Source organism: Pan paniscus, chromosome 9 (assembly GCF_029289425.2).
Source record: "Pan paniscus chromosome 9, NHGRI_mPanPan1-v2.0_pri, whole genome shotgun sequence".
Classification (NCBI taxonomy): domain Eukaryota; kingdom Metazoa; phylum Chordata; class Mammalia; order Primates; family Hominidae; genus Pan; species Pan paniscus.
The window spans coordinates 132264186-132288638 of record NC_073258.2 but is presented as its reverse complement, the minus strand read 5'-3'; the positions used below and the strand labels follow the sequence as shown (position 1 = coordinate 132288638).

At 45.5% G+C, this 24453-nt stretch overlaps 1 protein-coding gene and 1 long non-coding RNA gene across 8 annotated transcripts in view; one reads left to right on the top strand and one right to left on the bottom strand.

Moving 5' to 3' along the window:
* NTM (neurotrimin) overlaps positions 1-24453 on the bottom strand; it is a 965686-nt gene that overhangs the window by 733826 nt on the left and 207407 nt on the right. The gene's annotated exons all lie outside the window — the stretch shown is intronic.
* Positions 18678-24453, top strand: part of LOC117975077 (uncharacterized) — a 37185-nt gene continuing 31409 nt past the window's right edge. The window contains exon 1 of the long non-coding RNA XR_008620304.2: positions 18678-19418. This is a non-coding gene — a long non-coding RNA (uncharacterized LOC117975077). The remainder of the gene's footprint in view (positions 19419-24453) is intronic.

Here is a 24453-nt window from a genome sequence, read left to right as displayed (position 1 = left end):
TCACTGGCACTTGGAAATTATGAATTTTTCAATAACCTTTTCTATTATTCATCCTGTGTTATTCCGTAACATTTCTGCATGAGGAATGTGCTTCCCAGACACTTTATGAATCTCGTCTATTATTTATTAAACAGCAAGGTGTCTCCCTACAACCCTCACCCCAGGTCCCCAGAGAGGGCTGCTGGGAGGAGGGTCCAAACATGCACAGCTACATCCCAGTTATTAATAATTTCATATCTATAACAGAAGCCGATTGAGCAAGTTCCTCCACGTGGCTCAACTTCGGACCCCGGAGGTGAGCCACCTTGGAGAGGTGATGTGTACTCTTTCGGAGAAGGCAAGGAAAACAATCAGCCTAAGGCAGTCTCTGATTATAACAATTGTTGTCTACTCCTTAACTGTCCTTACTCCAGAAGGGAGTCACCTGCAGGGTCTAACTCTGCCCAGGGAGGCAGGATTCCTGACTTGCGTTTTCTGCTACAGATCTAGGGTCTGACTGGGAGAAATCCCCAACCATTCTTCATGGGTCAGCTGCAGACTTGACTTCTCTGGGAAGCCTTTCCTGACATACTCCAGGCACATAAACTTTTTCTGCGCTACTGGGGTGCCCTGTCCCTTGCCTATCACAGCATTTGTCACATGACAATATTTCATTGTTGTGAGCCATACGAGGGAGGGGCAGTTTCTCTCCTGCTCACCATTATGACCTCAATGACTGGAAATATATTTAGCACAGAGGTATTCAATAATTATTTAGAATGAATGAATGGATACATAAATAATATGGCCAATAAAATGTTTCTCTCTAAAGCAGCTGTTAACAGGGTCTAAAAGGTGCTGAGATCTATGTGGCAGAGCCATTTACTGCTCATCAAATATCCATGCACTCCGACAGATTATCCCTTCCGTCCCCTTGAGGTTATACAGGGTTATACAGGGCCATGTGACTAGTTCTGCTGGAGACTGGGTAGACAGGGCATGGCACACTCAGGGGCTGATGCATCAAAATGAGAAAACAGGCCAGGTGTGGTGGCTCATGCCTGTAATCCCAGCACTTTGGGAGGCTGAGGTGGGTGCATCACCTGAGGTCAGGAGTTCAAGACCAGCCTGGCCAACAAGGTGAAACCCCATCTCTACTACAAATACAAAAACTAGCCAGGTGTGGTGGCACACGCCTGTAATCCCAGCTACTAGGGGAGGCTGAGGCAGGAGAATCGCTTGAACCTGGGAGGCAGAGGTTGAAGTGAGCTGAGATTGTGCCATTGCACTCTACCTGGGTGACAAGAGCGAGACTCTGTCTGAAAGGAAAGAAGGAAGGAAGGAAGGAAGGAAGGAAGGAAGGAAGGAAGGAAGGAAGGAAGGAAGGAAGGAAGGAAGGAAGGAAAAAAGAAAGAAAGAAAGAAGAAAGAAAGAAAGAGAAAGAAAGAAAACAAATGAGAAGAGAGCAGCAGTTCTCTTTGCTGCTGTAGTGCTGGTGGAAGCCAGTGTTCGGATGGTGCAGCTTTTGAGGTGGTGGAGTTCCCATCAGCCTGGGACCCCAGTGACTAATGGAGGGGGGACCTCTCCGCCCCGAGTGCACACATGTGACACACACAGTGGCCTGTGCTCCCTCTGTGCAGTGTGGGAGCAATAGACCTTTGTTTTGTTAAAGCCACACAGAATCCTAACAGAATCTACATAACCAGGACAGTGTAGAAAGAGAAGCGTGTAGTGCAAGGGATTTGTTGTTGTTAGCTTGTTTTGGTTATCATTTCCAAACCCTTCCACTTGGGAACACGGAAATTTACCAGAACATTACCATCTGGCACCACAACTAGAAGATAAAACAGTTCTGGAAAAGTTTCTGAAATTCTGGAAATGTGACCTAGCCTTAATATTCCCTTGAGGCATCTCTTGCAAAAGTGATTGTCAGGGGAATTCTCCCACCTCTGATAAACTGTGAGTTGTGTCCCCATACACTGGTGTCTGCTCCCTTGTATCCTCCCCTTCCAGCCTGGAGAGGGCACGGTCTGAGCTCAGTCCCCCGGGGACCCCTTGCCCTGCTCCTCCATGGAGCCTGAAGGAGCAGAGCCAACTGGATCCCAGCGTAAGGGCTGAAGGCCTGTGGCTCCTGTCCCTGGGGCCTGGGCCACTCAGACTGGCCACATTTCCAGTTTTGTGGCTGGTCTCTCTTTGGGATTTTCTAATGGGCTATGGACTCCTGATGGGCTTCTTTTCACCCTAGGCAAAAAGGACTCTGTTGAATTCTTCTGGGTGAAATTTTCCTAAAGCTAATAAGGCTTAACAAAGATAATAAAGATAACAAGGAGCTGCTTGGTGCTGGGAGATGTGCACTCCCTTGATCCACAGACCGACGGTAGGAAATTGAAGATGTTAATGGAATGTTCTCTCCATTTGCTTTTGCCTCCCCCTCACTCTGGGGCACCTGAAAAGGGGTGATTTCTGTGGAGACACTGAGCACAAAGCTCAGGGACAGGACCATTGCCCTCAAAGGTCCCTCCTTCCCCGGGGTAAGGGTAGAGTGCAGTGCAGTGCAGCAGAAACAGGAACAGGAACTTGTGCGCCTCAGGCCTTGATATGTCCAGGTAGGGTAAAAGAGGACCTTGGCCCAGAATGCGGAAGCTGAAGTGGACGGGGGAGCTGGGAAGCTGGAATTGTGTTTCCCAGCTGGAATTTGCTGAGTGCAGCCTCTGCAGGTGCTTCTCCACCAAGCTGGTGGGGAAAGCAGCGCAAGTGGAGGCCGGGTGAGGGGGAAAGGGGAGGAGAGACAGAGAGAGACAGAGAGACAGAAGCAGACACAAAGGGGTAGACAGAGGAAGACAGAGCAAGTGCCACAGACAGCTTGAACCTCCCACTTGGCATTAAAGGGGCCCCTAAGTTTCCTAAGGGCCCAACCGGAGTGTGATGGTTAATGCTGAGTGTCAACTTCATTGGATTAAAGGATACAAAGTATTGATCCTGGGTGTGTGTGTGGGGGCGTTGCCAAAGGAGATTAACATTTGAGTCAGTGGGCTGGGAAAGGCGGACCCTCCCTTAATCTGGATGGGCACCATCTAATCAGCTGCCAGCAAAGCTAGAATACAAGCAGGCAGGAAAATGTGGAAAGAGATCCTGATAGCCTCCCAGCCTCCATCTTTCTCCTGTGCCGGATGCTTCCTGCCCTCAAACATCAGACCCAAGTTCTTCAGTTTTGGAGCTTGGCCTGGCTCTCTTTGCTCCTCAGCCTGCAGACGGCCTATTGTGGGACCTTGTGATCCTGTGAGTTAACACTTAATAAACTCATTATTGTATATATATTCCATTAGTTCTGTCCCTCTAGAGAACCCTGACTAATACACTGAGTATCACATTAACTGGGAGAATCAGTCTGAGTTCCAGCCCCAGGGATGTCTGTTGGAGTACAGGGCTCCACACAGGGACACGGGTAGAAGACCTTCGAGGGCTGGGGCCTCCATGGTGTCCTTAGACATGCTTCCTGCTCCCGCAGATTTACCCAAACCCTAAATGAATGCTGTCCCCACTGCCTGCCTAGCTCAGCAGAAAGGAAGGCTAGAGAGGGGATGGCATGAGGAGGTCGGCAGAGGAGGAAAACCCAGATGGAGTATGTCAGGGGTCTGCAGACTATGGGCCTTGGGCCAGATTCTGCCGGCCACCTGCTTTTGTAAATGACGTTTGACTGGAGCACAGCCACTGCCATTTGTTTACCTACGATGCCGTGATGCCAGAGTCTGGTATTTGCAGTGGAGACCTTATGGTCCCCAAAGCCTAAAATATTCACTGTCTCACTCTTTACTAAATATGTTTGCTGATCCCTAGACTCTCACTTAAATAATAGTCTTGAATTTGACAACAAAAGGAAGACAGACATTAGATCGAACTGAAGATACTAGAAGGCATCCAGATCAAGGTTTCCTATCATCAAGGGGGAATGAAAAGTCAGGTCAACAGCACCTCGGAGTTTAATAGAATGTCTTCCAGCTAAATACCGTGAGGCAGGTTCAGCCACAAGGGAGGTATTATCTTCATGTTACAAACAAGAAAAACACTGTCCCGGTCACACTGTTAGCAAATGTTGATGAGGACTCAGGGCATTCTTCCACCCTGCCATGCAGATGGTGACTGCAATAGGACCTAGCTCCTAAACAAAGCATGTCAATCAATCCAGGCATGGGCTCCCGTATTTTATGTCCTGTTGACAAGAACCCCTGGCTTCTTTCTACTGCTTTTTGTTCAACACAAGTAAACCATTCTCTGTCTAGCTGTCCCTGAATCTGCTCTGAAGTATTTAGGGTTTGCTTTTGAGGTCTTCCTGGGCTACTCTTGCCTTCCTGCAAATCCCTCTAATTTTCCAAAGTCCTCAGTAGTTCCCAATAGGAGGCACAGAAGCTTGATATGCCTTCGCTGTCAGCCCAAAACCTTCATCTGTACACAGCCCATCCCAGAGGTTTGTGAAGAGTCCGTTCCAGCAAATACAAGCTTCCTTTCTTTCATCTCAGGCAAGCCTTCTCCACAGTCAGCAGCTCTCTAAATATCATTTATTTATGTGTGTTTTAGAATAAGGGGGAAACACAATTGCTTGAGATGGAGATGTCATTTGCAAAATAATAGTTTCTCAGCTGATGAGAGGCAAACCCCCCCAGGAGTCAGTCCTACTAAATGACACATCTTTCTTCACTATTTAGCTTGTGAGGATACATAAGCTGAGCACTTGCAGTAATTTCACGGTCTTTTTTCCCCTCCGTGTGAACTGCTCAGCCCTCTTGAATGTACAGTCTTTATTCCTAATTGGATCTCATCAAAGCTTTCTGTTGCCTTCAGCTGGTGGAGGCGCATGGTGATGTGGAGGGAGGGTAGAGACACCAGCAGGTGATTCGCTGGTGGACCACGCCTGGGATTTTGCTGTGGCTGGATGAGCCCTAGACAGAGCAGCAAACCCCATGCTGAGACTCAGCTACAGCCATCCCACCTCCTTCAAGTCACTGCCTTTCTTCCCCAAATGGCAAAACAGCTATGATGTGGAATTCCCCCTTAATTAAAGACGCAGGTGCATTAGACACTGGGCTAAGCATTCTGCATACATTATATGACTTAAGCCAACAAAATATTATGAAGCAGATGGATCTTTAGACAAGTTTTATAAGTAAGAGAACAGAGCCCAGAGAGATTGAGCAAGTGGCTTAAAGACACACGGCTACTGAGTGGCTGAGTAGGGATGTGAGGAAGAGAGGAGAAATTACTGCAATATTTAGAGTACATAGCGCCCTACTCTCCTGTCCTCCCTGTCAACTTCTCTAGGTCTCAATGCAGGTGAACAAGCCAGAGCTCATTTCCTTCCTTCTACCTCCCTGCAAGATGTTGCAATACTTTCATCAGAAGGAGAATTGTTACCAATATTAAATTAGTAAATTTTCAGGCATGGTAGCTCATGCCTATAATCCCAGCACTCTGGGAGGCTGAGGTAAGAGGACGGCTTGAGCCCAGTAGTTGGAGAACAGCCTGGGCAATATAGTAAGACCCCATCTCAAGAAATTTTTTTTTTTTTTTTAATTTAGCTGGGTGCGGTGGTCTGCACTGTAGTCACAGCTACTTGGGAGGCTGAGGTGGGAGAATCACTTGAGCTTGGGAGGCGGAGGTTGCAGTGAGCTGAAATCTCACCACTGCGTTCCAGCCTGGGTGACAGAGCAAGACCCTGTCTTAAAAAAAATTAGTAAACTTTCCTTTTGTTATAAATGTAATATGAGAATGTTACATAAGATTTTGGGGGAAAGGAGCTAAAGAGAACCAACTCCTAATATACTCAACTAATGCAAGCACTCAGTTCTTGGTACAGGACAGTTGTGTTGGATTTCAAAAAATCTACAGGACTTAGCATAAATTCTTTCCCAGATCCTCCCCAGTGCCAAATTATGATAAATGACAAATAAATTGGACCTATTAGTGTGTATTACTTTCCTTGAATCCAATTGTCATGAGATACATGCTGAGTTTTCCTGACTTCTAACTTTGTCTAGAACAACCATCCTTATGCATTTAGAGGCAAACAATCATCCATGTTCCTCAGAAACAAGACTATATAAGGCTGGTGCATAGAATTTAGCAATCTCTGGACAGCAACCTGACCAAATATTGCCTCTGAATGCATTCATCCTAACAAATCTATGTAAAAGATCCACTGGGCACCATGCAGGCACCACAGGGGGGAAATAAAATGAAACACAGGCCTTGCCTTCCGAGTGCTTACAGTCTAGTAGCAGACAGAAGACAGACAAACAGATAATCATAAAGCAACCTGCCAAGTGCAGAAACTGATATGTCCAGAAACACAGACAAACATGATCCTCGTGAGGCCACAGAATGTGGCGCAAAAGAAAATACAACAAAATACAAGAGGTTTTAGAACTAGATTGAGTGAATTTTAAATCTCAGCTTTGCCCACATACTATCAGCTGAATGACCTTTGACTAGGCACTTGGGTTCATTTTTCTCATCTATGAAGCAGAGGTAATAATGGCTTTTACAAAGCTCTAATGGGGAATAAATGGGGTAACATGTCATCCACTTAGAACAGTGCATGCTATGGCAGGGGGGCGGGGCAGGGGAGCCTTTACACTTGGCTTGTTTGAGATCCACAGGCAGAGTTGCCTTGAGCCCACGGACCCTGGTGAGGCTCAGTCCCCTGCCTGACATGATGGGTTGGGAAGTCCCAGCCAGCAGCCTGTCTCCAGAAGATGCTCGTACCCCACCTGCTGAGAGCTAAGCCAGGCAATTGCTCCCTCACTTGTTGAAAGACAACTGTAGCACGGAAGGCAATTCTCCCTGTAATCTCCAGACTTCCTGAAGCAAAATCCAAACTGAAAGAGGAGACCTAGCAATTAGAGGAACTAATGGCACTGGGGAAGGACAGGTGTAGGGATGGGTGGGGGCTGCAGGAGGGACAGGACTGCTCTTTGCCTATTTCATCTATTGAGTGGAGAGGGAGAGAATGAGAAATAAATAATAGTTTGCTTTTTGCTGCATGTTGGAGCACGTTTCCTGCCAATAGTACCACTCACAAGGGCTGCTGCTTGACACTTAGGCAAGGGAGTGTGCAGGGAGAACAGGACAAGATAAAATTACAAGTGACAGCATAGCCTGTGTCTGCAATTACAATGCATTGTAAACAAGGAGAATTGCAATTCCAGCTGCCAGACGTGGCCGGAGATTGGCAGGGAAGGGCAGCATCAGAGATGATGGCAGGCTGCTGCACATCTGCTCTGAGTCCAGCACTGTGGGGAGGCAGGGGCCAGGGAGAGGGGACCTGGGGGGCTGCAGCTTGGGGAGTGTGGCAGGCCAGGGCTGGCAAGGAGACCAGGTAGAGCGAGGGAGCAAGCAGTGGTGGGGAAGGAGGAGGAAACAGCCCCGAAAGGTCAACTTTGAACTATGGTGTGTGCGCGCGCGTGTGTGTGTGTTTGGGGGGTGTGTGTGTATTTGTGTTGGGGAGGTGAATAGGATAGAGGAAATTTCAGGTCGTGGTTGCTTGGCTTTCATCACTACTGCAGGACAAAAGAAACTAGCTTTTTTTTTTTTTGAAAGACCTATTATATGCCAAGCTTTGTAAGGCATTTTAAATATGTTATTCGAATGATCTGTACCAGAATCATTCAAGCACTGCCCTGTTTACTAAACAAGTCATTACTGAGCATGTGTGATTTCCAGGCCCTGGGCTAGACTTCGTGGATCTTAGGTTAAAAGGATATAGCTGCTGCTCAAAGCCATTTTGCAGACGAGGACATTGAGTCTCAGAGAGGTGAAGTTACATGCTCAAAGCTTCTCAGTTAGCAGCAGTGTGAGGACTCCAGTCTAGGCCTGAAGGCCCAGCATGCTCTACCACATTTTTTAGCAGAGCCCCAGTAATTCTGCCTCCCATAGTCAGAGCTGTTCCTCTGATCCTTTGACAAATACTAAGTGAAATAGGATTAAGTGGGGTGAGTGCGTAGTGGATGCCCAATAAAAATAGTTTCCTACCCCTCATCACTGACTTAACCATTGACTTAACCTGTTATGAGGAGCATCATTATCCAACCAGGGGCAAAAGTGCTCTATTTGTATAAGGGGAGGAAAAGAAGAGATGACTGATTTCCAGCAGGTGAGGCTGTGGGATGGGCTTCCAACAACTGAGTAGTTCTTACCCAGAGCATAACACAAGAACAGTTTCTCTAATAAAATCAGAAACGAAGGGAGGTTTACCTTGCAGCAGGAGGAATTCAGGTTAGACACAGGGAAGTGCATTTCAGCTATGAATGAAATGCCCCCTTCCCATTCATGCTGGTGCCTGCTGCTGGGCACATTAGTGCTCTGGGTATTTTCCCAGTGGCTGTGATGAGCAGGGCTGAGCCATCCACACTCTCAAGCTTCCTCCATGTGACTGACAGAACCTATCTACCTGGTGAAAGACACACTGAAGGCAACAGAGTTGGGGTTTTCTTTATCAGTGACCCTTTCGGGGAGCAAATCTTAAGCCTTGGCTCATTTGAGCTGGGAACTACCCGGCTTAGCTCACCAGTAGATAGTCTTGTTAGGCAGGGAACCCATGCATCTCCGTGCAGGGTTGTCAGATGGGACGAATCTCAGCAGGCTGGGTCCTAAACCCAGTGGGGAGCCAGGGTGTGCCCCCCTTCCATCTCCCCCAGCTCAGCTCCATGGACTGTCAGCAGCGGATAGACCAAGCAGGCCCACGGGAGGCTTCGTCCCTCCCCAGCAGGGCCTCTGAGCACAGCACAGCTTGTCTCTGCGGGAAGTCATTTGTTACAGATCTGGGCCCCCCAGGAGGGCCCCCTTTCCCCAGGGACCTTTCAGTGCTGGCTGAGCCTTCTGGTTCTGCGATGAGTGAGTGACATGGGGAAGATGAGAGCAGCGAGCAGAGAACCCTGCGGTGGGGGCTGGGAGGAGGTGAGGAATTTGAGTCTTAACAGCTGAGCTGGCAAGAAATTTCCCTAAGAAGTTGAAGCTCTGGCTGAATCAGTGCTGCTGACTCTCCCAGAATGGATGCACTGAAACTACGCCCAAGGATTTCATTTGGTTCATCCAGCCTGCTTGCTGCTCCTGTCACCTCAGGTTACCTGGAGCCCTTCTCCTGGGAGTGCAGTCCTGTCTCCAGCCCACCTCACTTCAGGGCCACTGAGCACTGCCCAAATGATGACTGGGTATCCACTCACATGCTATCCCTTTGGAGTTGTGTGGGGACAGAAAAGTTCAGTAATTAAGAGCATTGGATCTGGGGCCAGACCTGGGTTAAACCTTACATCGGCCATTTATACAGTACAGCTTGGACAAGTCTCATAAATTCTCTTAGGAAGCCCGTTACCTCACCTACAAGATGGAGAAAAGAGCCTTCACATCAATTGCCATGCAGATGAGTTTTGATAGTATTCTAAAGCCCTTACACAGTGTCTGGCCATGAGCAAGCATTCAAAGAAGGAATGTTGTTGTTATAATAACTTGTAAATGCTGCCAGTGGCCTGATATTGGGACATTAAGAAGCCATCCAATTGTCCTCTTGTCGTGCAGGGGACACCTGGCTTGGCACTTTGCTTGGACACCAGAGACCAGTCCAGTGCACTTCCTCTGGCCCTATCTCTGGGATCTGCTTTGCACTGTTTTCTGCCCCTGTTCTTAAACTCTGAGGCTGTTACTTTGGGCTTCCAGCATGTCGCTTGGTTCTTCTCCTCTGGTATCAACCTGTTTGCTGTTTTCAGTCTAATGAACACTCAGCTCTTGGGCAAACCCACTTCTGGGTGCTTCAGGTATCTCTGCTCCCACCTGCTCCTCCACCATGGGAATTGAATGATGACACAAGCCCCCAGGGTCATCATTGCTGTCAGACAGTCCTGGTTCTAAAAAACAGAAAGGACACAGATGACTTTTGACTGGGGAGGGGACAGAGGTTCTCCCCGTCTCCATGAGAATGAGCCTCCCAGTAGCAGCAAGGTCAAGGGCTGGGTGCAGGGAAGAGATTGATCAAAATAGACTCAAAGACAAATTACATTCACAGATTATCCTGGGAGTCATTTTTCCAGCCTTGGAGTGAGAACATTCCAGTTCCTTGGTGAATATCTGCATTTAGGAGGATCCTGGCATGTGGCTGGGGAAGAGCGTATCCCTTGCTTCTTTGTTGGGTTTTAGCGCAGAAGAAATATTCTTTGCTACTTTCTGAAATGTACTACTTATATGGGGATCAAGCCTGCCACTCTGTATTACCTGATATAAGCCTCACACCTCCAGCTAAGGGACACCAGGTGAGGCACAATAAGTGCCCTGGAAACTCTGCTTTCATCTCCTCAGCAGTGAGGCCAAGCAGTGACCTGGTGTCACATGTGTGTGCGCATGTGTGTATGTGTGGATGCAGGAACATTTTTCAACAAAAGTGATGAGGAAGGGGTGGGATGGTGTCTCTCTGCCATGTACACATCACCTTCAAACCTAGGACATGAAAGGCATAAGATACAAAAAAACAAATAATGATTTGGGGTTAAAAAAGCCAGAGGGGAGAAAAACACTTTGGTTTCATCATCATGTGTAAGAAAGAAGAGGACAGGGTTGTTTTGCCTCTGCAGAAGCTCCTGTGGGAAGCCCTGGACTGCAGTTTCTGGATGGAGAATGGATGTGTAGTCAGCTTTTAATTACAGCACTAATTGAGGGGGATGGCAGTGTGAAAAATCCAGAATGCTAGTGCTGGGAGGACTTTAGGAGAGTCTCCAATCCCATCACTTTATAATGAAGAATGTGTGTCCCAGGGAAGAGAAGAAAGCCCTGCTTAAATTCATCTGTATTATTAATGGTAAGATATTTACAAGAAACTGGGTCTTCTGACTTCTAGCCTCGTGCCTTCCCACTACAGCCAGAGCCTACACACACACACACACACACACACACACACACACACACACATTTTTCCAGGTTAACAGTGGCATGGTTTCCTGTATAACTGCTGTGTTAATCTCACTTAAATACTAATTTGTCATGCCACCTGTCTTCTCACAAACCTTAGTGTCCACCCACAACCTACAGGACGAAGACCAACCTCTCCTCTAGCATGCTCAGGCATGAGTCCTCTGCAGCGTGAGGCTCCACTACTCTCCCATATAAACCCTCCACTTACACATTGCATGAGCCACACCTGTTAATGCCATTTCTCTTTCTTTCTCTTGTTCAAAACCCAAATCACAGCACATGAGCGCACAGTGAGTTCTCTCAGAATCATCAAGCAGTTAATGTCTTTACCGCATTTAACAATAAGTACACATTGCCCAGAGTTAATATTTACATGTAATGTCTTCATAAGCAGATGGAGACCTTGTCTGACATAGTTTTCTATACCCAACTAGCCTGATGCCATTCCCCATAGTAGGTTGATTACAAGTGTTACAAACTTGATGTTCAGTAAAATTATAGCAGGACTAAATAATTATTCCAGACTTTTTCTTTTGATTGTCTGTTTTGGTTCTAGGTAGACTCAAGTTACTAAGATGGCAAATCCCTCTGGCTATCACTGGTTTTTGTGTCCTTGCCCCACCCAGATCCAGCATCTATAAAATATAGCAAAAGGTAAATATCCCCATTCCTTAATTCAAATTTGCTTCATAACCATGGCACACTAGTACTGACTTAAACTACATTGCCAAGAAAATTTACAGTAGTGGTCAAGAGAAAGGATTTTTGTTTCAGGCCATCTTGGAAATAATGTGATGTCACTTTCAAAATTAAGTTATGCAAAGCCTGTGGCTTTGCTCTGGGGCAAGCTCTCACTGTCTCTTGGGTTGCTCACTGGGGGTGGCCAGCTGCCATGTTGTGAGGAAGCCCTGTGCAGACGCCTGCTTGGCAAGGGACCAAAACCTGCCAACAGTCATTTGAGTGAGCTTGCAGCAGATCTCTCATTGTGTCTTAACCCTTTTATTTGCTAATTGTGGCTGGGGGTTAACAATAATCTGTCTGCGCCTTGGTTTCTTCATCTGTGAAATGGGGACGCTTTTAGTAACCACCTCATATGGTGATATAAAATTAAAGGAGACAATACATGACAATCATTTAGAACAGTGCCTGGCACATAGCAAGCATTCCACACATGCTTTATTACTAGTTGTCTTTCTGTGACCTTGGCTTACTTGATGCTCAGCTATGGGTCACTCTTCCTCATCAGCCTCATCCTAAAGATGATGATTTGGTTTTTCTCTCCCTCACTTTGTATTCCACCAGCCCTGAACTTGTTTTGATCTCTGACCACCTCTTCTTTCATGCTGTCAACTACTGTAATTCTCTCTGTGCTGGTCCTTGTCTTACTTACTTCCTCCAATTGTTTCTGATGCACAGTCATGAAAGAATAGAGTCCTGGACTGGGTGCAGTGGAGCATTTAAGATACAATTCCACTCACGCAGGTGTGTGTTATGACTGGTGAAATAAGCTTTACCTATATAGGATAAAATTAAAAAATATATAATATAGTATCGATTTCATTCTACATCTATATTATTCATCAATTTTTCAATTAGCCAATATTTGTGAGTTCTAAGATGGGATTGTATTTAATAATTTGAATTTGTCTGAAATGGCAAGGCAGAATAATTTGTGGTCAAGAGTATGGACTTCGAAGTAAGGCCTATTTTTTTTTTTTTTTTTTTTTTTGACAGAGTCTCGCTCTGTCGCCCAGGCTAGAGTGCAGTGGTGCGATCTCCGCTCACTGCAAGCTCCACCTCCTGGGTTCATGCCATTCTCCTGCCTCAGCCTCCCGAGTAGCTAGGACTATAGGCACCTGCCACCACGGCCGGCTAATTTTTTGTATTTTCAGTAGAGATGGGGTTTCACCACGTTATCCAGGATGGTCTCGATCTCCTGACCTCGTAATCTACCCACCTCAGCCTATCAAAGCTATACAACATTGGGAAATGTAATTAAACTTTCTGTGCCTTAGCTACCTTATCTGTAAAATGGAGATAATAACAGAACTCACTCCAGAGCATGAATGGGTAAATAAAATGAGATAATACAATGCAAGTCACGTGGAGTAATGACTGGGTGTAGTTAGCACTGGTTAGTGTCCTTCTCTTTTCTGAGTACTTCTGCTTGCTCCGTAGCCTCCCAATTGAGCATCACTTATTTTTTAAGTTAACTAAAATTAATCTGATGTAGTAGATTGCCTGATACCTCTTTTCAATAGCTGAAGTTGCTCTAGGTTCAGAAACAGTTAGTGTGAGATAAGTGATATAGATTGTTCTTTCCAAAGAGTTGAAAACACTTAAAAAGCAGTCTCTTCATGCTGAAGCTTGTTGTCTATTTTCTTTTTGAAAACCTACCATCTTTTTCTTTAAAGCACCTTAAGAGGAGAAAAGAGTCTTATAGAAAACCCATTGTATTAATTATCTGTTGCTGTGTAACAAACAAAGCAGCCTAAAACAACAAACTGTTATTATCTCACAGTTTCTGGGGTCAAAAATCTGGAAAGAGCTTTGCTGGGTACCTCTGGCTCAGAGTTCCTCCTAAGGTTACAGTCAGTCTGTGGGCCAGAGCTGTAGTCTCATCTAAAGTCTTGCCTAGGAGGAGGAGCAGATCTGCCTCAAGCTCACTCATATGTCCATTAACAGGTTAGGGGTCTCTGCACAGGGCTTCCTCACAACATGGTAGCTGGCTCCCTGAGGTGAGTAATCCGAGAGGGAGTGAGAGAGCTTGCCCAAGCGGAAATCCATGGGCTTTTTGTAACTTAATTGTGGAAGTGGCATCCCATCACTACGGCTGTATTCTATTTGTAAGAATAATAGAATAAGCATAGCCCATACTCAAGGAGGAGAGGATTACATGAGGCTACATAGTAAGACTTTGTCTCTGCCTGCCTGTTGTCCCAGCTACTTGGGAGGCTGAGATGGGAGGATTGCTTGAGCCTGGGAGGTTGAGGCTTCAATTAACTGTGATTGCACCACTGCACTCTAGCCTGGGTGACAGAGAGAGAACCTGTATCCAAAAAAAAAAAAGGAAAAACTAAAATATTGTTTTAAAAGGCTAACACACTCATACACACACATGAGATTACCTATGACAGTGTGTAATTTCACTGGCCTTTTAGAGACCAGTTACGACAGGTAAGTTTCTGTGCTCAACAGTTGTAAACACAATCCCATTTAGTTAGCAGGGAGAACTTGTGGGGATGGAAGCCTTGAGTTAGGTTCTGGCAAATTGGTGAGAATCTGCGTGGGCAGGGAGAAGAAAGGAAAGGTGGTAGGGAAAAACACTAGCAAATCAACATGGCCTGGAGCCACAGTGGGAAAAAGGAAAGGACACAAAGAGAAAATGAGCTGAAACAGAGAAGCAAAAAATAGGACAAACCACACACTACAACCATTTGGGGCAGGCAAGATTTTTACACTTACTTCTATCTCGGTGTTTTGATGAAATGCCCTACATAGAGGCATGAAATGAGATAGAGAAGGAGGATGTAAATTCCATGGCCTTTCAAACTCTACTCGACTCTGGGCATCAGTGATTCTGCATCAGACGGTGCCCTGGCGAGAGTAGCCACCGTCTGCACTCACAACTGTGCTTGCTAGGTGGTCACACAACATGGTGGTGTTGGCTTGGGCGCCCTCTGCGGGCAGAGAGGAGTTCAGTCCTGCTGGGGGGCCCCCTCTACCCTCCTTTCCTGCAGGAACCAAGCCCCAAAGGAGGGCCTGAGGAGTGTCCCCCAGGGCGAACTTCCTCCCACCAAGCCCGGACTTGTCAATCGCAATCAGCCGCCAGCGTGGGTTCCCCCAGCCAGGCCAGCTGGCAGGAAGGCTGCCAAGGCAGCAGATCTGACGAAAGAATTCTCAATCACATTTACATGTGCATGGTGCAAAAAGGGAAAGGAAGGGGGGAAAAACCCCTCCGGAATCCAAAAAGAAAGTCACTAACTAATTCACACAAAAAAAGAATCAGCCACAGATTTGTCTCAGATGTTCTCAAATTGCTGTCCTTAAAAGCTCTGCTTCCCCGTCTTCCTCCTCCTCCCATCCGTCCAACAGCCCAAAGAAAGTCTCTAATTTTGCCTTAATTTGTGCCTTGGTTGCAAGAACAAAACAGAACGTCACTGCAGCTTCCCCCCCACTGCACCCCCCTTGGCCTCTCAGCAGCTGCGCTTCTTCAATGGCCTGATAGAGTCCTTTCTCCACCATCGTTCCCTATTCTTTGCCAAGCGGATCCTGGCAGCACCAGGCCCGATGCAGCACTGAGAGGGGGCGGCCCGGAGAGGGCCAGCCTCCGCCCCATCAGACATCAAAGGGTCACATGGATCCCAGCTCGCCCTCGGCCTCTCGGGGAACCAGAGACTGCAGGCTGCGGGCACTGAAGGGCAAAGAGTGAAATGGCTCCGTCCAGGGTGACACAAGCTGTAATCTCACAAAAGTGCAGATATCTTGGGCGTCTTCCTGAAACCCCAGGGGTAGTAACAAATTTGGGTATTTACATCATTTTTCAAATAAAAAATAAACAAATACACGCTCGTTACTTCCTCCCAGTTGAATCCTTTTGGAATATCAGATGACAGATTGTTTCTCTGTTGACTACTAATGGGACCCAGCGTTTTATTCTCACATATAGTCCCGGCTTGAACCAGAGGAGCCCTCACTTAAAATTCTCACTTCCCACACTCCAGGGAGGCTCATTTAACTCCCCTCTCATGGCCTCCGCCCCTGCCTCCGCCAAGAAGGAGAGTTCTGAGGAGCTTCTAATTAATCTTCGTAAATTGCTCTGCGATCCTGGGATATAAAGGCGAAGTATTATTAGAAAATCCTGGCTGGGTTAGTAGCCGGCCATAAAAGTCGGATGCTGATCAGCTCACTTTTCACACTGCAATTATTGGGAATGGTTGCAAGTGGTTTTGTGCGATGGGAACATCGTAAGTCCTTAGGAAAAGCACAGGGCAGGGACTGAGAGACACTCACTCATGGTTGGTGTCAGCAAAGAGGGTTGTCAGCCAGTTAACCTCTGAGCTTTTTGCCTGTAGTAGTCCTAGTGTATTAGGATCCCAGGAAGATGCCAGCACGTCTCTTCTTTCTACTGTTCAGCATTCATAAAACATCACTTGTAGCTAAAATGGACTCAAAAGCAAGCAGTTCCCATCTTGTTAGACAGGAGGAGAGAGCTTCATTCTAACAGTGCCTAGCTGCAGACCCTTGGGACAGTGACTATCTGATTTAAGGGGTCCATTGATAGTGGACTCATATCCATGAAGGTACTTCTCAGGGGTTCATCCATGGGTTTCATACAAATCCAAGAATAGAAGAAATCCATAAGAAATTTAGAATAAATACTCCTTGGTTCCTTGGCCCCAGTTTGTGATTTATTGCTAGTCCATTCACAGGGATTAAACTAAAGAGTCCTGCCTCCAATTTGTTGTGTGATGTGAGGCAGGATTCAGCCTCCCTCTCCCTTTGAGTCACCATCTGTGTTTAGCAGATATTAATCCACACCTCCTAGGATATTTGGTGGAATAACTAATTAATGTTTAAAGAATGCTCTTTGAACACAAAAAAGCACAGTGTCTGAAGGTAAGGCGCAATTACTCTTCTGAATTGCACACTTGCCAGGGTGATTTTTATGGAGGCATATGACCTTCAGAAGAAAAATACCCAATTACAGCAGTTTGTTTATGATTTCATGTTAAAACATTGTTAACACAGACATTTTCTCTTAATATTTTATGAAGAAGATATCTTAGACAGATTTAATATTTTAATATCTATTTGCCACAAGAGCTAAAGAACTAGATAATGAAATGTGTGCAGTATATTGGGGAGGTGGATGGGGAAGGTACTGCTATGAGGCTACGAATTTCTCTGAAATGAGTGAGAAATTCAAGGTGCAGAGAGGCTTCTCTACTCTCTAGGGCCAGCAGGCTGGTATTCAGCTTAGGGACCTGAATCCAATTGGAAGAACATGGAACATAATCTGCTCTGTTGGTACTGAGGACTCAGAGGCAGCTTCCCGGTACAGTGTCCCCAGCACTGTGGAAATAGGTTAGTGATGCATTTGGATCATCAAAGAGAGCCAGGGAGACGCTACCCGTGTGTGAAAAGAGGAACATCTAGAAGATCCAAGCAGCATTCGGAGCCATCGTCCTACAGAAATCCCTTCTATTTGATTTCCTGAAAACCTCAGTTAAAAGAAAGTACAGGCCACGAAGCCACAGGCTGGATAGAGAGGGATGGCAGACAGAGCGGGATGCCGTGGGACTCACAGTGCCCAGCTCTGCTGCGATGGCATTACCCCAAACGCCAGTAAATCTCAGAAGGGGCTAGGTTTTTTTTGTGGGGGAAGGGGGCGTGGGGGTTGTTGTTTGTCTAACAGAAAAGTAATGGACGTGGGGAATGTGACATTGACAATTATTGAGCATTAACTTTGTTCAGTATTGCGTGTTAACTATGCACCACAAATTGTCCTGAGTGTTTTGAAGGCATCCATTGATTTCTCCTCTTGCCGATGCAGGAGTAAATAATATTTTTTTTTAAGCGAGAACATGGAGACTCATCTAGAGTTAAAAAAAAAAAATTAACAAAGCAAAACAAACATAAAAACTAATAAGTGGTAAGTCCTGGATTTAAAATGCAGGCAGTTTAACTCCAAAGCATAGTTTAACTACTAAGTTAACTTTAGCATCTATTACTTAAATTTGGAAGCGCGGCAACTGCTATGAGTCTAAAAAAAGATGAAGGGATTCATTTCCATACAGTTAGCTTTCCGGAAGGGGGAGGGCCCAGCTGACGAGCAGGAAGAGCTGGACTTTTTTCCCTCACGTTTCTCACATGCCGCTTGGTGCCAGTCGGCGTAGATTCGAGTCCATATTTTCCCTTTCAAGGCTATTCTTGATGTTCATTTAAAACAGATTTCACTAGTATAGGAAACTCCATCGAAGTATAGCTTTGAAAGCAGCAGCCCGTTCTGCATTCTAGAGGCTGGGAGCAGAACTCGTCTGGGTAAAGCTGGCTCCCAGGGGCAGGGAAGGTGGGAGTCGGGTGGGTGAGGACTGGTGGGCTTCTTGATCTGCAGAGTGAAGGCTCAGAGCCCCTCTAGAAGGGGATTTTGAGATCATCGGGATGAAAAAGCTCTGCAGAGTCATGGCAAAGCCTGTTTCCTCTGTGGGCAGGGCACCCTCTCTGGGAAATTAGAACGATTAGGAAAGCCAGTTTGTTTCCCTTGAGAAGAGGGGGGAGAGTGAGGGGCAGTCTCGGGCCCTGGAATTGGAAGAATCAGGTCACCAGCCGAGTGTGGATGTCAGGGAAAGGCTGCAAGTGCTGGACTTCATAAGTGAAGTCGGAAATCTCTTATTAAACAGAGGGCATGGGAGGCCATTTTAGGGGATCAGCCTCCTGCCCTGGGCCCAGGCAGAACAGACCAAAACCAGAACGGAGTCACTTGTGTTAAGTGTTCAGTAATCAAACCAAACTTTGCAGGCAATTCTGGTCAGCTCGAGTCAGAATAACGAGGAAGTCCCCTTGTCTGAACTCTATAAAGTACCCCTTAAAAAAGGCCAGTTTGCTTTTTGTTCTCTGTTTCCGCTTTCCTCAGCCCTTTTTTGCCTATAAAGCCAACACCCTCAGCTCATAGGAACACTCATTTTATTTTACCGATCCTAAAATCAAAGTAAAATCCAAATGGAGCTTTCAACTAAATTCGTTGTAATTTCATCATCTGACTCTGTTAGACTTCCTCCCTCTCCTTGAAGCAACTCTCCTCTGTTACCGCTCAATCTTCAGTAATATCTTGTGGTCCATGCCTCCCTGGGGACCGAGGAAAAGGACAGTATCTACACATTTGGAGAGCAAGAGGAAAATAGAGGTGGAAGGCTAGTCAGGAGCCAGGAAGACTGCCAGCAACCCGCAACATCAGTGGACTCCGCCCACCAAGGGGAAAAGAGCTCTTCTGTCTCTCTGAGTTGTAAGGAGAAGCCACGACCAAGAAGACTTGAAAAAGTTGTTTTATTCCAGAATAAAAAAAATACTCTCTGAAGATGAGTGTGGCAAACCCCATACCCCACACCCTTTTAGCAATAACCCAGGGACTCATAATTCCCTAAAATTTTATTGCTTCCTGCCTCCAAGCTCTTTTGTTGTCTACTGACCAAGCATAGCTCTTACTTTTGACCTTTTGGTGGCCACTGTGACTTCCATGAGAGAGAACTTTTGCGACTTCCCCTGTGACTGTGGTTCCTGGGATCCGTGCATGACAGCTACAAGAACCCAAACACAGTGGGACTAAAAAAGATTCTTTTTTCATCTCTACAAGGAGAGCAATCTTATGAATGGGACAAGCATGATGCAAGGGAAAACGAAGAAATGCTAACTTACATTCCTGATTTCAGACATCAGAAAAGAAAGTCTACCACCCACTGTCGGCTTTGAGATCAGGGGCAACCGGAAAGGTCAGTTCAATTATAGACTACTCCTTCTCAACTCCCATCCCCTCCCATTAGCTCTCTCCATCTGTCAGGTCACTTTGCCAATAGGAGACAGTTCTGTGGGTTCTCAGCCCTACGGAATAGCCCTGGCCTACCCTAAATCCTGGAGAGTGTGTGCCTTAACCTTTGTTCTCTCTCTCTCTCCCTCACAGATCCCATTTTCCTGTGTCTCTAGCATGATCTATAGCTGCCCTCAGAGGGCAGGTGTGGCAGGTGGTGGGAGAGGGCCAAATCGCTGTCAGTGGCCTCACAGTACTGATATGTAATCACAACTCAGCCATATACCGTAATGTGGCTATAAAGATCTCAGAACCACAGTATATGAGAGTTATGCCTGAAATGAAGTCCAATCTGTGATAAAGCAGCCAGCATTAATGCCACAAATATGTGACAGCGGGCAGAGAAATGACTGATTGGGGATGTTTATAAATATAGGAAGTGAGATGCTTGTGGCATCCAATAGAGGGGGTTAGCAAAATGAAGACAGATGGCGGCCGATGAGCTCTCAGATTCCTTTATGGCTGCCAATCCACACAGATAGCCCCACCGCTCAACCTCATCACGCAGCCCTCCCTGCAGGCTCTCTGGGTACATTATAGGCCATCTCCACCTCCTGGCTCAGCAGAGAACTACAGCTTGCTTCCCAGGAATGACTGCGAAGATGGCAGAGAAAAATGTTGCTCAGGGCAGCCATTCTAAATATGGCATTGATGCATGCCAAAATCATGGGGCTCACTCAACTGTCTCATAGTAGTTTTTATAGAAATATAGAATGCCATGTTGGGGAAAGGTTTTCAACACTTCCATCTCACCCATTCAAGCAATGCTGGACTACTCCTGAGCACATTTTCCCAGCCGTGGGAGGTATGCCCTTCCCCAGGTGAAGCCCTGCATCTCTGCCATTGCATTGACTTTGGATGTAAAAGTTCTCTTCCTGGAGCTTCCATTCTCTGGTCCTTGGCAGCAAAATGAGCAAGGATCAACCACTCTTCCTTCAGAAGATAGCCTTGCAAATATTGTAAGAGGTCTTCTTCCCATGCATGGACATGGCTTTGGTTCCCCCACAGGGACATTAAAAGCTCTATTTTGTTTGCTCACATATTATGGGCTCCTGTAATATTATCCTCCAGGCCGACGTGGGGCCTCTCAAACCTTTGAAAAATGGGATGCAATGATTAGACAGTACTCCAGGGGACTGCCTGACTGGTTTACAGTAATGCAGAACTCTTGAATGTTTTGTTTTATATACTATAAAAGGGAGAGGGAACCTCACTCTTGTAACTTGTGGGAAACTTACAATCAGCAAAACAGATAGTTTATATTTCTGTTTTTGTTTTGCTTTGTTTTGTTTTCTGTCTGTCTTCTTTTGCTGCCCTGCTGTGACTAAGCTCTGCTTCTCCAAACTGTGAGGCTCTTCCTAGTTTCCAGCCTCTGTTTCCCATTGCTCCTCAGAGCAGGGTCCATGTGACCCTACAGCAGTCTCCACCCTGATTTTGCCTCTGTAATCAATCCTGATCTCAAACACAAGAGATTTAAAGAACAGCAGCCCAACACCTCAAGCTCCCCATCAATTGTTAGCTGGACTCAGACCTTGCATTTCTTTTGATTGCCTAAATTCTATTTTAGTCCCCAAGTCCAGTTTCCTCCATGTTATGCAGTTCTGATTCCTGGCTTTCTGTCTTTTTCCTGTGACTATCTTGCTAAGCTTCCAGGCCTTGTGAACCTCCTGCTTGGGATACTCTGCTTGAACCTTATCAGCCTTTCTTCACAAGAAGTAATGTATCTCATTCTTCCTCCTCAATCAGGCTGTGTACTTAGTGAAAAACTGCCAAAATAATAAATACTACATAGGCATAAGGGAACTGGATCCTCACCATCACCCTATGAGGGAGATAGTTACAAATATAGTCCATAGATGCAGATATTGAGACACAGAGAAGTAACTTGCATAAGGGTACACAGCTGGGAAGTAACAAAGCCAATTCTGAATTTCATATAGTTTGAGTCTAGAGCCTATGCCCTTAAAAGCCATACTCTCTGGCCTCATGATGAATATATTCAGAAAGAATGAATGAAAGAGTTATTTTATGTATGTAGCTCCCCTGTCTCTGTTCTCACGTGAATACTTACCCACTCTGACCCACCCCACTTCCCTGCAGCTCTCCCCTGTGGTATCCACCTTGTCCCTAAATGCACTGGCCTTTTTTCTCTATCCCATTATCTACTGCTCAAATCTACCTGAAAGACTCTTTCAAAGAGCCTCTACTTCCTGCCGTTAGATAGATCATACCTGAGTCTGACATAAGATATGACATAAACCTATATTTGAATAATTTGCTTGGGGGACCTAATTATAAAATATTGCATTTTTTTCCCTGTGAAATTCCATTATCTTGGATATGGCCCATTCTGTCGGCCTGACAAGATCTTTCTGGATTCGATCACCTGATAAATTTGCTTTTCCTCCCAATTTCATGTCATGCACAAATTTGATAAGTGTCATCTCTATGTCTTCATCCAACTTGCTGATGGAGATATTTAATGATACAGGACACAGCCAGTGTCCTAGGTGTCCTAGCAGCCTGCCGCTTGACATTGATCAGTTAGTTGTTCAGCACCTGTTAGCTATAGTTGTTCATCTACTTACTAATACACTTAATTTTACTGGTATTCAGTGTAAACTTCTTTGTCATTGCAATAAAGCTATTACAAAAGGCTTTGTAAAATGCCTTCCTGAAATACCAATTCACTACATTTCCGTGGAGAATACTGTCAAAGTAGGAAATGAGGTTTGTCTGACATGACTTAATCTTAATAAATCTAAGACAGTAGGAAATCACTATTAATCCATACTGCACACTGTAAGAGTCGGAAGAAAATTCCATGGCTTTAGAGCATTGGTTTTGAAGCTGCATCCTGCAGAGACTTAGATTTCCTTAGAGGTACTGCAGACACCACCGCGGGATATGAAGGAGAAACAGAGCAGGCACAACCCTAGCCACTTTCGTTCCAAGAAATGTTACTATTTTATATATTATAATAATGTCCTATTTTAGATCCTTCTTGAAAAAGTGAAATGCAAAATACAATTTGAAAACTACTGCTTTAGAGGAAGGAAGCAATCTGCCTGTCTGGAGTTGTATTTGATTGTGCTATATTGACTGGTTCTTGGGACACTCACTTTGTTAATAAAATCGAGACGCCATTATCCACATTTGCTCTGTGCTTCACAGAAGTGCTGTAAGAGTTGATAGATAGCCTTAGGACAGAGCGACTAAGTAAGTCCATTATTGAAATGCACACATCTAAATGCCCCAAAGAATCCTTGTCATGTTTTTCAAGCTATCTGCTCAGAGGATGTTTCCCCCATCCTCAAATATTTATTGATGCCTCCTAGCTGCAAGGTATGTTCAAACACATGATTTCTTCAACCTTCACAACAGTGCTAATGAGGGAAATGCAATTATTCCTGTTTGCCAATGAGGAAACTGATGCTAAAAGGAGGTTAAATAAATTGGCTGCGATCACACAGCCAGTAATCAGAAGAGCCAAAATTCAAACTCAAGTTTTATTGACCCCAAAGTCCTTGAAATGTGCCTGCATACCACATGACCTTATCTTAGTATCCATGTATTGAGAGGTAATATTTTTGAGTATTTACAATGGGCTAGGCACAGTGCTAAACATTTGCAAAGATTAACTTATTTAATCTTGCAATAACCATATCGTTGGTGATATTATTGCACCGCATTTTGTGGAAAAAAATTAAGAAGTTCCCCAGGGTCACACAGTAAGAAACTGACAGAGCCAAGATTCAATCCAGGTAGTCAGACTCCAGAAACTTTGCCATCAACGATTATGTTATTATTTACATCAGGGATCATCTTATTATCAAATTTGATGCAGGCAGATGCCCTTTGGCCATTCTCGGAAGGGTCTTGGAAATTATTCTCATGAGCTCTCCTATGTGAATCTACCATTAGAGATTATATTTTTCTTTTGAGTTAGGCATTTTCTTATGTTTACACGGAGGCAGTCTTTGCCAGTCGTTGAAGGGTTGGTGTGAACTAGAGCCTCTCCAGTGTGTCTAGTTGAGAGAACATTGAAAGGAAGAAGCGGAAAGACAGGTAAGCTCTGATAATCTTGGGGGTGGAGAATCGAGCAAAAGTATAAGACAATGGGTGAAGGCAGGTCAGGGCTGTGACCCTAAGAAGTAAGGAATGGGGAACCAGAAAAGGAGGAAAGAGGATGCTAGGAAGAGCTTTATCTTCTGTGCATTTAGATGGACCAATCCTGGTTCTTTTGAAAGAAGAGCCCTCAAATATCCACATCCTGCTGTTTCCTCTCGTATTTGTTCAGCTGTGCTGGAGAAGAGTTGAAAAGGATGCAAACCTATAGAATATGCAGCCAATGTGAGCAAAGCCATATTACTTCAGGGGCGAGCTGTTATTTATGGTCTGGGGGCTGGGTCCTTCCCTTCTCTAATTGGTAGGAGCAGAGAGGAAGGAAGGGAGCACAAATCATACTGACTCCCTTTTTCCAGCCCACCTTCTCTAGATACTGTGTCTGAGCCTGGCTTTCTGCCAACATATATATTTCTATTGCCTATTGAGCACGAAGGAAGATAACAGTCCTGAATAGCATCAGACAAGGAATAAAATGAAATTTTAACCCTGGTATTAGAAGACGCATTGCACTTCTCCTCCTTTTAAGGTATATTTGCCACTTGAGATAATTCATCTGGAATCCACAGAGCACCCAGTGAGCCTGGAGAGAGCAGGAGCTTCCAGGAGCCAGGGAGAGTATGTTAGTTCGTTAGAGGTAAATGCCATCCAAGGGCTGCAGGTGAAAAATCATCTGCACTTCGAAGTCTTTTTGAATTGGGGAAGGATAAGCCATTATTTTTATTATTTCCACTCCCTTCCCTACCATTAAACTACTTTCTTGAAGATATTCAGCTAAACAGTAGAAGGAAATAGAGTGAAAGTAGAAAGATCAG